Raw genomic sequence first — 15,641 nt, 5'->3', positions numbered from 1 at the left:
GCGTGCATATGCATACATATACGCGTACGAGATGATATAGAGGGAGGGACAAGGAAGCATAGGGCGGGAGGGAGAAAAAGAGAGAGAAAGTGTAGATAAAAGATGAGTGGGAGGGGGGAAAGGGAGAGTGAGAGGTAGAACGAGAGGGAGCGAGAGACAGAACGTGTGTCACGGCGGTGAAAAGGGCGAAACATGGAAAAGAGAGAAGGAAGCACAGTCTGGCGATGGCCGTGGAGCAGGGAAGAAGGTGAGAGAGTGAACGAGAGACGGGGTCCGGTCGGCGCAAGCGACGAGAGACGGGGGCGTGCTTGATGGCCGCCTAGACGCTCGGATCGGTCGCGCCCGGGGCGTGAGCCAGCCAGAAGCACGAGCCAGAAGTAGACACGAGGTTAGAGAAACGGAGAGAACGAGGGGTTGGGGAGGGGAGGGAGCGAACTGTGAACGGAGATGACGACTCCAGAGAGGAGGGAGGACAGAGAGCGAGTGAAAGAGCGAAAAGAGCGCGCGCCGTCGCGGTGGTTCTACGGAGGGCTGCGTTCACCAGGCAGTTACTTCGGAACCGTTGCCTTGACGACACGCGTTCCACGCATGCGCTTACACGATATCGGTTGCGCACCGCTATCCCGTCACGAGTGCCAGTTGCTGCGTTCGCCACCCTTGCCTCCACCACCACCACTACCACCACCGCCACCACCTATTCTCCACCTCTACCATTGTCCTCCCGCGAACCACCACCATCGCTCGCCGTCACCTTCCTCGTCGTCGTCGTCGGCGGCGGCGTTGCTACCATTACCACCGCTACCACTACCACCCCCCACCCCCGGCCAACGTAATTGCTTCTCCGTCGGGTACATTGGAGTGTGCTACCTATACTCCCCCGTTACCATTCCGTTACCTCCCCCTGTGAATCCAACGACATAGTATCGTTGTCCCCTCGCCACGGTTATTATCTTCGGGGCGTTGAGCAGAAAAGGGTAGGGTACAGAGAGGGTGGTAGGAGATAGAGTGAGGGGTGGGAGGGTGGCAAAAAAAAAGGAGAAGAGCGATCGCACGAACACCGTTAATGGGAGTACACGCTGTCATTGGTGAGAAGGTTGGCTCGTATTCGGCGGGTTTACTCGTGTGTCACCTGGGCATACGTTCGCACATGTTTTTATATTTGTCCTCCTGTGTCACTGAAAACCGTAATTTCCTCGAAATTTCGTCCCCTGTAGTCGTTAATGTCGAGGTGATCCGTCGATTTTTGGGGAACGTTCAAAATCCACAGATTTCCACTCTCCTTTCGGCGATTCCACCTCCTCCACCTCCACCTCCACATTCATCTTCGCCCCACCCTCGGCTAAACTTCCACCTCCATATCTCGCACAACCTCCACCTCCACCCTTAACCACTACCACCACCATTGCCGCCGCGTCGATATCCTCCTTCTGCTGTTTTCGTCCTCCCTCTTCTGGTGGGATCTGGCCAAGTTCTCTCCACCTCTTCGTCTCTTCTCTTTCTGCTGCGTGTTTCAAGTTTCGCGTATCGCCGAGACTCTCCCGTAAGAGTGTGTCCGGCGGTTGTCATGCCTCGACGGTGCCCGCGATAAGGCGCGCCGACCGTATCGGAGTTCCCGTCGATTGGGCGCGATCGACGTGCTTTTTTTTTTGTTCTTCGACGTTTCGATTCGGTTTCTGTTGACAGTGATTTTACAACGGAACAAGAAGACGACGTTTGAACCTCATCATCCTGGGCTAATCTAATAATAAATAGTGTAAACTTCATCTGAATCGAGCAGTTGGAAATGCTGAGACGGATGAGTGTGTGACCTATATGGCTAACGCTGCTGCAACCCGTTGAGACTCTGGACTCACGACATCCGAATTACTTTTCGTGTTTCGCGCGCTTTTCGGGATATGTACACTCGCGAGCGTGTGTAGTTTAAAACGGTACCGTGCGTCAATGAAATCTAAAGCAAATATCAAGGACATATTCCGTTTGGAGAACACATATCTTGGGATGGTTTTTTGATCGATCGATCGTGTATTTGTGAAGTAACTCTCTTTTCTTTGAAGTACGAGAATCAATGAAAACAAAGAGGATCGATTCGTCAAGTTAATCCGACGGAATAGGACCAAACGGCGAAGGTATTGGAAGAAAACCACTGAAAACATCCAACGACGCGCGATAACGAAGAGGGGTGAAAAGACTACCGGAGGACGATGAAACATCGACGTCACAAATTTGCTGGTTAGGACGAGGATAAAAATAAGGTTATCGTAAAGGAAGCATGGAATTCGGTCGTGACACGCGAAACGGTGATTTACTGCATTCGACGCGCGCAACGTCCGTTTCCCGTTTTCAGATCGAATAGAAATTTCTCGTCTGTTCGCCAGCAAGTCAAAACGGAAGAACACAGGAGTAAAACAGTGGTCGCGATGACACTAGTCTCCAAATATTAAAAAAAAACGTGTGCGTGCGTGACGATCGTTCACCGTGGAACGAAAGGAGGCAAACCATGGAAAAATGGTCCGACGTTGTTCCGTTCGCCGGATGGGTCCGGTCGTTTGGTACCTGATTCCGTTCGGAGGAACGATAACAGGGTGACCCTGCGACGGTGTGCTCCGATAGTCAGTCGTTTCAGGAACTTGCTACGAGTAACGATAAGTCGCGTAGTGATATCCGAAACAACAGAACAAGAAGACCATCCGCGGAGCATGAACGCGTCGGAAGAACGGGGAACGTTCGTAGTTATCTCGGCCTATCTCATGAATTGTCTTACGGTGAAAATTTGGAATAGAGTCGTAAGATCAGGTCAATCGCGTCTAGAAGTGACGAAGAATAGGGTGGCGATCATAAAATCAGCCTGAAGGCTGCAATCTTTCGGTGCTGGTCGTGGAGTTTCCGGTGGAGCAAAACTCAGGGGTAGAAGAGATCGGACCAAGGGTTCTATAGGCTGTCCAGGCGAAAAATCAGTGCTCTCGAGCGACACAAGAACAACAGGTATACCAAAAAGGTTGCCGGTCTCAGATTGGATGGTTCCGCGGGGACTAATCCTCGGGAGGTCGATTTGGGAGCAGCGTGAACCACCGGGGCCGGGGTCGGAGTCGGAGCCGGAGCAGGAACGTTTCTACGACTCTCCGCCACCACGGATGGACGCGAGCCTCTGCTGTCTGCCCGCCAGTGCCGGCTCGGGGGCCCAGCACCCTCATCCAGCCAGTTTGCCATCCGGTGGACAACCGACGACGATCCAGCCGACGTATCAGTATGCCGATCAGATAGTACCGGATCGGGGTCAGCCCGACGGATTGCCGGTACAGCTCGGGTGTACCGGTCCGGACAACTGGCAGCACCAGATCTCGCCCGTTTCGAGCGTCGCGGGCGCTGTCACCGCCGCGACCACCACCTACATCGATTACTCGTGGCTGCAGATGCAGGTGAGCATTCGCCCGTTCGGTATTTGTTTCAGGAATTTTTTCGCTCGACAAGTATCCGTGGTCGTTTCCAAAATCAGCGGAGTAGTACCTAGTAGTGTCTAAAGATAGGTTAATAGAAGCGTACAAAATTTCATCGAGATATCTTGTACAGGTATTTAGAAAAAACGATTCCCAGAAATTGTGATCATTTTTAAGCGTCAAACCCGTAGATACCTCTTAATGTCGGAGGATTAACGTAATCCTGATATTCACGACACTATAAAGTCACGTCGACGATTCGACGATCAACTCTTCGCCCCCTAGTTGTTCTCCGAAAGGGGAGACTGCCGATGTTTTGAGAAAATTAAACCGACTTTACCGGAACGCGGGGTCGGGTGGGTGAAAAAAGGGGGCCGCGAGATATCGTATCGATTCCGGGGAAACGTTGGGGATCGTAAAATAATAGAGCAAAGTAATAATGTCCATTACTACTATCTCGGCTGCTCGAACGATTGTTCCCCTCCCCTCCACCCTCCTCTTTCTAGACGCAAAGCGGCGTTTCCACGCAAAGCCGGGGCTTGTTGACAGGGCAAATATCCTTTGATACGCCGTCCGTCTGGGACACGCGTCGCACGCCTTTCCACCTTGCCGGAGGAACGACTCGGAACGGACGCGTTTCTCTCGTTCTCGACTGATCGTTGAGCGCGTACCTGCGTCTAACGTCCCTCTGCCCGCCCCCGCACTCTTCCTACTTATCTTTCCAAAGGTATATATTCACTTTGTGGCTTTCCGTCGAATCGAATCGTCTCTTATTATTCTCGGTTTAAAAGGGTTATTCCGTCGAGGGATTTCGAAGCGTTTTCTGGTATTTGAATACCATTGATCGTAGTGTTTCAATGGACAGAAGTGTTCCGAAAAATGCACGATTCGTCTTGATTTGAACCTTTTCGATACGGACGACGAGTATACAAGTGGCCCATAGAATGCTCGCTGTATTGTTGATCTGTTTACATAGAAATATTTCTTTTTTATTAAATTTCACGAAATCATTATGACGCCGACCAATTCTTTCGGGGAAAAATCTGAACAGCGAAGAACGATGCAACTTGTAATCTTGAATGTTGAATTGGATTCGTATTAGATTTTGTATCGTGTAACGCTCACGTGTGCGACCTTAAGACCGCGAAATGAACATCGATATGGCTTCTTTCATCGGTCCTGAATACAATACGGGGATGTCTGAGATTGATAGGGTGATTGATTTCAGAATGGAACGGTCGAGACCCGTTTGTTCCTTACGAAATCGGAACGGTTGCCGGTCGATTAGAAATCGAGTCGAGAGGCTAATTGAAAGCTTTCTTTTCTCTAATCTTATCGATCGAGTACGATCTCTCGAGGTTGGATTTTTGCAAAGCGAGTCTCGAGACGTGGAGGCACTCGCGGCTTTTTGATGACCGCGGGTATCGTGTCTACAATAGGAAACCGGTTTTTTCTTTTGTATACCGTTACCAATATCGAGTTTTGGCCGAGCGAAATTCTGACGGCCAGCCGTTCAAAAATGTTCGATAAGCGTCGATGAGGCAACATTTCTTGCTGAGTGATCGTTCCTTTTGGTCTTTATTTAATCCTTTGATCGGGAACAAGAGCTTCTAACCCTATACAGGGCCGAGCTAGATTTATTTCATTTTATTAAAATAATCTATTTTTCGAGCACATATAAAACTCAAAAGGTAAAAATTACTACCTTGAATTCTCGATTCTCAGAAATCGGCATGTTGCTGTCAATGTTGTCAAAACGTGTGCAGGTTGTGTGGAACTATTACTGTCTCGATTTTTTATTATTTTTAAATCTGGCTACCATAAATATTTATAACCTAGGTTTCTGTTCTAATAAAAATAATATTTTCCAAAAAATATTACCTCAAAGGGTTAAATGTTCGTTCCCGAAAAAAACGTGGCGTTGTTTGCTTCGCCTCTTCTTGCTCCACCATTTTCCCCGCGAATAAACGACTTCAACCTTTCCCCCGTCTGGATGAGATTAGGTTTTTGTAATATCGCGAAGTGCCTGCGTACCGCGCGATCGATCTTCACGAAAGGGAAACGTCGTCGATATTCATGGTGTATTTCCACCGTGTACATGGTGAAACAAAAAAGGCGTTCATATCTTTTGAGGTAGATAGTAGATACTCGCCGGATGATGAAAAAAGTTGGTCGAAAAATTAATATTTTCAAAGTGACAAATAATTTTTTCCTTCGCTTAAAGCGATTGACTTTCTAGTTTCAGTATTCTGTAACCAGTGATAAAAAAAGTATTTATAACTTTGAAAATATTAATTTTTCGACCCATATTTATTAGGACTTTTTTTCATCATTTGGCAGGTACCATCGACTCTTGAAGTTATGAACCCTTTTTTTGTATCACCCTGTATACATACATGTAGATTTATTGTACGTATAGACGAAGGTTTGAGGTAGCAAGCTTGCGAAGCAAAACGCGATGGACTGATCCGGCGACGGTGTGCACAGAGTGTCGTCAGCGGAGGGAATGTAACCGAATCGTTAATTGGTCTCCCCCTCTTACCTGAACGCAATCGGAACGCATTGTGACGTATCGCGACGCATTGTGCCCGCGTAAGATAATAAGCGGACGGAAATCCACGATTATCGTGGCCAGGCAGAAAGGGCATCCCGACGAGCACCGGACGAACCATTTCCACGGTTCACCGCCCCCGTTCGCATCGGTTCTGCGTATGATTACCGTTCCAACCGATTATTTTCGCTCGACGGTCGACGGCTCGGCCGAAGAACAAACGCAATTAACATTACTCCCCGAAGATCGTCCAGTTAAAATACGAGGACGATCTTGTTTGCACGGAGGGAAGCATTCTCTCTCTCTCACGCGTTTAACGTTACCTAGGCCGATTATCGTTCGCTCGTATTTTCTCGCTATTACCACATAGAGGGGTTATGTGCCTCGACCATCCGGAAAACCGTAGCTTTCGAACAAGATATTGTCTCGCGTATGTGCTTGTCGATCGATCGATCGATCGATCGCACCCCTGACAATTTTCAATTCGATTGGGCACGAATATACCATTAATCTTTAGGCTGCCGGAAGTATCCCTTTTGGGACACTGACACAACTCGAAATTGAGTCCACTGCATATACATAAATTTTGGGCAAAAATATCACCCTTTTTACAGAAAAGTGTCGACAGTCTAAAGGTTCAAACGCTTCGTTCGTATGAGAATTGGTTGGTTTGTGATTCGTAGTATCGCCACGGTACTTGCAATGAGTCATGACGAACAGCAGCGAATCATCTCCGTGGGTGGGTGGTACCCACAGTTGTGCTCGCGTTGAACGCTTACGGGGCCGCGTTCGACGACCGAATCACCAAGAGATGCGCGCACCGTTCGATTGTAATGTGTGTGTATAATAGTGAGATCGTCTCTCGGTGAATTTCTAACAAACGTAATCGCTGAAAATGGGTTGATGTGACGTTTGCCACGATTTGCGCATATTCCAAACGTTGTCACTTTCGACGCGTGTTCATTTTCGTCGATGACAATCGATCTCTCGTTGTCTCCGAACAGACTCATAGGCCGGGATTCATAGTCACTACTTAATCTTAAGCAAATGCTTCAGTCCTCAGTTATGAATGTGTAGTCCATATCTATACATTGATAACTGGGGACTTAAGCATTTGCTTAAAAATTAGTAGTGACTATGAATCCCGGCCATATCTTTATAATCATCCAGAAACTCGAGAAGTTCCAGAACTCCAAGAACTCGAGAATCGACAATATTGATCCCATACGTGACTCTGTTTACTCCTCGCAGCGTCAATGATAGTTTTCCTAATAGCGGAGCGTAGAGGCCACAAGAGACCTGACATCGGCAACTCCGTTTCGTTATCGTTACGTTTAGCCGGCCTGCACCGAACCAATGTTACGGACAATTTACTCGCGAAATTAGTTACAAAATGCTCGACCTATCTACCCATCAGCCACTTCCTCTTCCTCCACGTTAAATAGACGGACGGCCATTAAATGCCGAGAGTGGAGGAAGAGTTATTGTTCACGGATTGCCATAATAGATTCGAACGATCCGTACCGTGCGATGCCTATAGGTTAGATTTTTCTGCGTTCGAGTCGCGCACCTTTGCCTTGATTCGATTTTGGCAATACAAGATGGAAGAAATCGAGAATCAAAAAATATTTTCATTTTGAGCCAAAGACGAGGTACAGAGAGATTGTGTCATCGGCGACATCCTACAGTATATGGGACATTCCGTGAGACGACAATACCGATCGCACCAAATCGGTTATTCAATCGGTATCAGTCTTGGACATTAGCATGTGCTTTAGGGTTTAACCCATTAATAATAGTTACTGAATTGGTTTCTACAGCCTCGAGTAAAATTAAAAATCCGCCATATCCGAAAAATTCTTGTCAGGTCTCTTCTTATCATCATAATCAAAAACATGATTATTTCGGTAGCTAATCCGCTTTACATTCACCCTGTATCGCTTCCAGGGCCTATAACCTATATCTAGTCTTGAAATATATAGTCTTGATGAACGAACACGATTTCTCCCTCGCAGGCAATCGTTTAAACATTGTTTCGGTTAGGAGTTACGGGTCACGATCCCCAGGAAACAGATATGATGCGCGTCGCGAAGCGTGAAAAGCTTGAACGCACCCAACGATTACGTTTAAATATACACGGGCATATTCGTACGTAAAGGGTGTATATCCGTATCCGTATCTGGGAATCATCGGGGGAAAAAATTATGCCTGTCGACAGTAGTTAACTTCCAAAACCCATCGTGTTCTCAGCATACATACATTGTGGAAACGATGTGATTCCAAGGTATGTGACAAATATTTTTTGAACTGGTAACTTTCGGTGGCAGTTTATGTATGTATAAAAAGGTACTGTGTCCTCGTTTCAGTTGCCTTCGTAGACAAGTTGGAATTAAATCGTTTCTTAATCGGGAAAGACACATGCGACTGAAACACCGTAAACGCAAAACAGACAGACACACACACACGTTGTACATGACTAAACCAAAGACGCGAAAATTACGAGTAATCTTCGGTGTAACTTTTTTTTTATTCGATCTCGCGAATTTTTCAAATAATTCACGATCGAAGAATTTTGATTAGTAAATTCCTACGGTGACTCTTCGACGGTGTGCGTGTTTGTGTTGTCGAGTCCGCGAAGTTAACGTCCCCACTGACCCAAGGGAAACGGTAATTCGACGAGTGTCAATTAATAATGATTATTTGTTTTTAATAATTGATTGGTCGATTTCTTTTCCACAATTAATTAAATAACGTTTTTTCATTTTTGGAATTTATTACTTCCAATTCAATTACAAGTATCGATACTGATAATATCGATTTTTTATTCCTGACATATACATGTGTATCGATACTCTGGGTATGAATACGTATCGATACAATTAAAATGTATTGTCATCACTAGTATATACATAAACCCGGTGACTAGCAGTACCGCGAGTCTGCCAGTTTTCTCCGGGAAGGAGATACGAGAGAATAAAGACTGTCCACGGTTGCGCCCGCCAATGTCGTCGTTCCGACCACGTGGAAAAGGGAATATAAACTCTGAACACCGTTACTCGTTCGACATACATACACACACGCTCTTGCCATTCAGTCTTCAGAAATGTGGCCACGGAATAATATCTGCTTTGTATTGTCTTTCGGCGATCGTTGACGGTATGTATTTATAAAATCCGATGTAATAGATCGATTCGCGAGACCCGTACGATGAGACAACAAGAGAACACACCACGCAAGGGAGGAAGATCGCGCGATGGAAGGGCTGAAAAAGCTGTGGCGCGACGACGATATAGAGAGCATAAAAATCGAGCAACGCGAAAAAAAGAACCGACAATGCTTTCCGACTAATGAGACTGCTCTGTTGCTCGGACAGGAAATTACTCGGGCAGGTTTATTGTGTACTGACCTCCATCCGCGCGTCCAGGTGGTGTAGGTGTAATCTGCGAATGCCTTAATGCGGGCTGAAAAGCGCTCGTAAATTACCTCTTGTCCCGGGAACAATGAATTTAACGGGAATTACTTTCGTTTGCTAAACTCTCGTCTATATCTCCCGAATAAACGAGTCCGTCTTTCGTTTTCACGGAATCGTATTGAAAACCAGGTGTGGTGTTCTCGAAATAGTGGATGAAAAAAATCGATGCGATCGTTTCCAACGAGATTTCGTGTCCGTAATCGAGCGAAAGGTGTTCATACGCGTAAACACACGAATAGAAATATCGTGACGGGTGTGTGTGTGTGTCGGGAAACGATTGATTGTCAGAAAAGGAACGAAAGGAGACAAGTGACGAGAGGTTAGAACGCTGGAATCGACGATACTGCGTGTGGTTTATGTATACCCCGAACGCAATAAGGGTCTTGTGTGGTGTCTACGGAGTGGGGAGGAGGGAACCGCGATAGGAGGCAACCTCGTGGCATCGCATACTTAATGTCTGCGAGAAGGTGCTTTGTAGCCAGCACGGAAGTCTCGACTGTGTAACGCCGCATTAGCATTACGAGCTAATACCGAGGGTCGGATTGTAAAGCATCGGTATATCTGCTGTAATAACTGTGAAACGACTTTACGCCTTTCATACTAATGAGACAGATTCTAACGACCTCTTTCTCTCTCAGTCGTGTCCCCTCGAGAGATTTTCAAAGAGACACACAGAACAGTTCTTTTTGCAACGATCGTACGGTCAACGGTCCATCGACCGCTTTTCTCTTTTTGATTTTTCCATTCAGATTACGCCTTTCGTTTTTGCTGTCTTCGGTGTACGTATTACGCCCGTTCTTTTCCGGGAGCTGTCAATACAATCGCTCTGTGGGTACGTTCAGTCACGATATACAGTGATTTTCAAATATAGTATTACTAAACAGGTGACGAAAATGTTGGGGATCTATGTAACCTTTTCGTTGACTGTTTCCTTCAGCAACTTGTGGTAGCATGGTTAACACATTGGAACCACTTTTCGGCCTCTAAGTCCCTGCACGTGACGCAGATTTGCGACAACACGTTAAAGAATTATCGTGGGCCCTGTGCTTGATCGTGAACGGTTAAATCGATGTTTGCCGGGGCAGTGTAGAGTTGACAAAAGACAGACGAATGATTTCGGTTGGGCGGAGGCTAGTCGGTTATTCGCTTCTCTCGCGCTCCTCTCCCGATGGTACCGTTATACTTGCGGCGCCCCAGGCCTCGAGGTCTCCCTGCTTTCCTCCTTTTCTCCGTTTCTCCTTTCTTCCTTTCCACCTTTCCTCCGGTCCTTCGTTCCTCCACGAGAGCCAGGCCCGACTCTCTTTTTCTCGGTTCGCCTTGACTCACCTTATCTCATCCCTTCTCTCGTGGAGATCACCTCTCTGGGCATCGGCGGCTAGCTTCGTCCTGCTTGGCCTGGCCTGGCCTGCTGCTCCGGCCATGCCCATCTGCCTACCTAGCCTACGCCACGGAACACGGAAACGAGTCTGGAAATCGATAGGAACTGGCCAACGTTCCTCTCGATGCTGTTTGCTTGAACGGTGGTTTCGTCGATCGAGATTGAAGATCGTCAATTGCGTCAGGCGTGTCATTTAGAAGGGAAGTACTCCAACTGTCCGACTTCGATTTTAACAGGGTTTTGTAAGATAAGTTCCTAATGATATACGTAAAATATTAGGTATAGACACTCGATAATATCGATTTATACTCATAGTATATCTTGAAGGTTCGTAACGTTAATTGTTTATACAGTTGGGGTCCTTCCCTTGTTAGATGTCCACACGACTTTTTACGTTCGGTAACTCACGTTCGATCGTCGGGGGGAGGGTGACCGCGGCTCTGTTTACGTTTTCATTCCCACGAAATCAAGGTTCAAAGATCCGATCGAGGAGTACGTATATCGGAGTTGTCGTTGAACCGGGTGATTTATTATCGAGCGGGTCTTTAGGTTCACTTTCTCGAGTCGAGTAGTTACGTAAAGTTCGATGGCCCTCTGGCGGGAGTCTCGCGTGGCTTCGTTTTCGCAATTCTGTCCTCTTTATTGTGAACATGTGGACAACGATTTGCCGTAAAATTACGCCAATGTGACACGTCAACTATTCGATGAAGTACATATATCGATTGGATATAGACGCGTGGACACGAGGTGTGGGATCTCCTCGTGATCGGAATTCGAATTGGAGCATCGGCATTGCGAAGGAGTTTTGAATCACGGAACGAAACGGGGGACTTGAATTGCGTGTTGCGTGGTGGAGACGGGGCGGTGGTCGCCAGTCGTCTGTTGGCGCGTTCGCGCACCTTAGTGGAGGGGCAATATATATATATATATATATATATATATATATATATATATATATATATAGAGAGAGAGAGAGAGAGAGAGAGAAAGACAGATGGAGGCAGGATGATGAGTCTGGCTGGAATCTTCTCTGAACGTTGACCTACGGTACCGAAGATCAGGGAAATTTATATCTGTTCCGAAGCCTGTGCACGCATCGAACAGAGTATATCGCCTCGCCTCGCCTTGCACCGAGCAACGCTCGAATCGGTAGGTAGTAACCGATCGACCCAGGGACCGTTATGAAATATGACGTATAAACGATACTTAGCGGCGCGCGGCTATAATTGTACGTCATTGTCGGGACGAATGGTATCGTATCGGGAACGGTACTTCTAGGAATCTCGCGTGAAACTTTTAATTTCTTGCGGCCCCGTGCGTCTCCGGGGAGATTTGCTGCCGCTGACGAATTGTACATAAGATTCTTGCGGTTACAGTTTTTCCTCTATCGACTCAATAGAGTCGAACATTCGATACATTAAAATTAAGCGAACATATCTTTCCGTTAGAGTTAGACCTATCTTGTATCGGTGGATTGTATTCAAATTTGTATATGGAAACCAAAGGGGGAGACACAAAATGTTCCTAGGGAATTCGTGACTGAGAATTGTGAATCCCCACCTTTTGGTGTTCCAGCTCGTACAAAATCATAAAAGTTTCACTACCACGCGTAAGCTCGTATACGATAAGCGCTCGGCGGAAGCTGGTATAGGATAAGCGCTCGGTAGAAGCTCTCCTCAGCTGGAAGAAATGTTTCGAACAAGGTCTTTACCCTTCTACGGCTGAGCGTATAGCAGCGGCCATGTAGGAAGAGCATCGAGCACCGACTGACTTTTAAGATGCGTACCGACACGCATTCTACGTGTCCCTGGTCCCGCGTAGCAATCGTGTCAGCAATGCCCGGGCTCCGTGAAACGCATGTAAATCCGTTTTCTTCGCGGAGCCAAAGTACCGAAGTTCCTTGTAACGCGCGTGTTGTCGACGCGGTTCGACTCCGCGGGATCCGCAACCTTTTTCAAGCGGAAACCAGAGATACACACCTCGCGAAACAATTAGGAGATTGCTGCAGCAGTCGAAATTGTTGAGTTCAAGGGGTATTCTGGTGTAATCGGTCAAATAAAAGCGATTTTTTTTTTGCATTTTCTTATAGTTTAGAGGCTTGACAACGTGTTCCCAGAATATTGTTGTGAAATTCAGAAAATTCTTGAACCTATAAAAGGACAAAGTAACGGCATCTATACCGTGTGACAAACCTTCACCCATGAAGGACCAAACAGTGAAATAATACGATTTTTTATATTTTATAAAATTACATATCCAGGTGGAAGAAGAAATAGTGAGGGAAAAATTATTAAGCAAATTTCTGGAATTGCCTTTCATAATCAGAATGTTAAGGAAATAGAATTCAATATTGTAAAATGACTGAAAAAATTCAATAGTCGAGAATACGCCTTGAAATGGTTAATAATACAAAATAATAAAAATACATTCTGTACCGAAACTTAAAAAATACCGTCAATCATTACAATAAACAATGTTTCCGACATTTTCGTCGTAACGTACGCGCATAAATGGACTGACACTGTTTCAAACAAGTGTTTCGGAATGTCGTAATAAGAAAGAAAGAACCGTAAATTAAGAAATCAAACAATATGAATATGATTTTTAGGACAGAATATTAACTGCAAACATTCGAGAGCAAGAACTACGGGTTGATCTCTCTCTGGCGCGTGTGAACTCTCGCGGCGATTTTCGAAGACGCCTTTCGAGTCTATTGCGCAAGGATGCAAAGGCGGATATAGGTCAAGAAACAAGATTGGTATCTGCGGAGCATAAACCGCGAGCTGCACCGCCGCTCGAGAGAGAGAAAGAGCAACCAAGCCTCTCTCGCGAGACCATACCGTTCCACACCACAGATGCCCCGTTCGCTCTCCTTGCCAACCCGCTCTTCGATCCCTCCGGTGTCTCGATCTCGCTCTCACGAATCCGTTTCGTGGTAACGATCGCTTGAAAATCCACGTGGAAAGTCCCCGGAAACTTTCGCGTGTCGTAAGTTGGGGGTAACTTCGTGCCAGGTCAGAGAATGACAATTTTCGATGTTGCAGCTCTGCAAACCATTAAATTAAGTTGATTCTCAAAACAACGTTCATACAATTCCATATCATCACCGAAAAACCAACTCTCACGCGTATATATATACATCCGTTGTTTGTCAAAGTTATCCCAACTTACGGTATCTCGTTGCGTTTCGAAACTAATCTAAGAAGAGGATCGTTGGACGTCAAGTTGTCCACATGCGTCAGAAAGACGACTAGGGACCATTCGCCATGATTTTCAAAAAAACCTAACAGATTGTTTCGATCACCTCGAGCTGAGCTCCGACCCCGGCCTTGAAAATTTCATGAAAATACCCGATCGAATCCTGGTCTTTCGCTTTCTAATTGGCAGAGTTGGACCGCGATGGTAATTTACGGAGCAAAGAAACTTCGTTCGGCCGCTGGGACAAAAAGTTTAAAGGAACCGGACCAGAGAGACAGGACGGATCCACTGATGATCGCGACCTCCCCTCAATCTTTTTCGAATCGACCTTTTTCGCCTTCGCTGGCATTTTGATGTCAAGACTTATATATTCTCTTGGAAACTTCCGATCGTGGAGCAAAGCGTTTCGAATCCCTTTTTCCTGATATCGCCACGCGAAAGTTGTGCAAGATTTGGGGAGTAAATTCATGGATTAGCCGGGCTTTCGCTGGTTTGGGGGGGGGGGGTATCGATAAGTTTTCGTCCGTTTTCTTGGTTGAACAAACAGAAACCCTATCTTGCAGATAGAGGAAGCGGGGCCTCCGATCGTAAGCGCGGGTCGATCGCTGACGCGTGAGCGATGTGAGAACGGTACCTGGAAGAGCAAATCGAAGAGTGCGGACTATTTGCTCGCGCTTTGCGATTTCTTCTTTTTTTTTTCTTTCCGTACGATCTGCCTGTTTGATTTCCGATGACAAGTTCGCGTGTCTTCCGACGACGCGATACCGATGCTTCGTGGTGACGTTATCTCGATCCGCGATGTATGTATCCATTCGTTCGTTTTCCCACGGTTTGGAATACCTTGGCGAATCTCGAAGTATCTTTGGCCCCCTGTTTGCATGGAAAAGTTGCGTCACGTTGAATCTGGGATTCACGGGTACGGAGAACGAATTTCCTGTTTGCGATGCTTCCAAAAGCTCTGATCATCGGATAGGGTGTTAGTAGGAAAATGTGGGTCACTTTTACAGGGTGGATTTTACGTGCAAAACTAAGAGGAAAATCAAGAATGACGAAATTGGGTTCGAGGCTTCGTTTTTTATGTATAACTGTTGAGAATATAAGTCTCCGAAAACTCGTGGAAAAGTTGAAGTGCGCGCCTCTTAAGTAGAATAACCAGTCGCGTCAGACGTATGGGGCGAGATACCCGGTAAACTACGTCCGACGCGAGGGGTTATTCTATTTAAGAGGCGTTGATTCGCGACGAGAAGGAAAACGCAACGAGACGAAACGCGAATTACGAGGGGCCATATACTTGACTTGAACACATTATGTTTGTCGTTCTTCTTGGCTCCCCCCACGGCAAACGCGCGACTTATCACCCGGGCAAACACGTAATGCGTGTATGTGTCCTGCTCGTAAAAGATACGAACGTTAGCCGGTGCAGGTTAAAACCGCTCCACCGGCCAATGTCACATTGAGATTAGACTGTTTGCAATTACATACATACTTTTTTTTCATATTTACACGGATTATTCTTTCGCGTCGTTATCGGGAATCGCCTCGAAATGTCGATCGGCAACGAACATCGCGAGCGCGCGCGCGAGCTGTCTCGTGGTTACGTAACCAACG

Source organism: Dufourea novaeangliae, unplaced genomic scaffold, assembly GCF_001272555.1.
Source record: "Dufourea novaeangliae isolate 0120121106 unplaced genomic scaffold, ASM127255v1 scaffold7, whole genome shotgun sequence".
In the NCBI taxonomy this organism is placed as follows: Eukaryota; Metazoa; Arthropoda; class Insecta; order Hymenoptera; family Halictidae; genus Dufourea; species Dufourea novaeangliae.
This window is presented reverse-complemented; position numbering follows the sequence as displayed.